Raw genomic sequence first — 510 nt, 5'->3', positions numbered from 1 at the left:
AGGCCACGTTCAAATTTAACGACAGGTCACCATTACCTCAAATTTGGTATTTCTCTACATTCCAGGCTTAGGAGGAGCTTGCATCGACTGAAATAGTAAAGCTCTATTTCCAAAGATGAAAAAAAAAGCTATTCTTTAATGAAAACCCGACTTGTTTCCATTAACAACCAGCTGCTTGGACGAACCGCAGAAGAAAATCAAACAGGAAAATTTGCGATAATCTAATCCCCACGACAAACCCCGGCCATAGCCACGAGCCGATCCCCCAAACCCACCAATCCCCGACCCAATCCCCACCAACCCCGCTCCGAATCCCCGCCGACCCCAGCCTGTCCCCCGGCACAACCCCCACCGACCCCCACCAATCCCCGCCGACCCCAGCCTGTCCCCCGGCACAACCCCAATCCCGCTGGAGGAAACGAGAGCCAGTCGGTCCACCAACCCAACTTTCTCTCCCCGACTTCCCTCTCCCCTTCTCCCTCCCGACGAAGGAGGCCTCCCCACGGCGCC

The 510-nt window shown here is 55.1% G+C and overlaps 1 protein-coding gene across 1 annotated transcript in view; it reads right to left on the bottom strand.

Moving 5' to 3' along the window:
* LOC119585278 (RNA-binding protein 8A-like) overlaps positions 1-510 on the bottom strand; it is a gene marked incomplete in the record, with an annotated part of 4,782 nt that overhangs the window by 4,106 nt on the left and 166 nt on the right.

Source organism: Penaeus monodon, chromosome 19 (genome assembly GCF_015228065.2).
Source record: "Penaeus monodon isolate SGIC_2016 chromosome 19, NSTDA_Pmon_1, whole genome shotgun sequence".
Classification (NCBI taxonomy): Eukaryota; Metazoa; Arthropoda; class Malacostraca; order Decapoda; family Penaeidae; genus Penaeus; species Penaeus monodon.
Note: the sequence above shows the minus strand (reverse complement) of the source record. Positions and strands in the feature narration are given on the sequence as shown.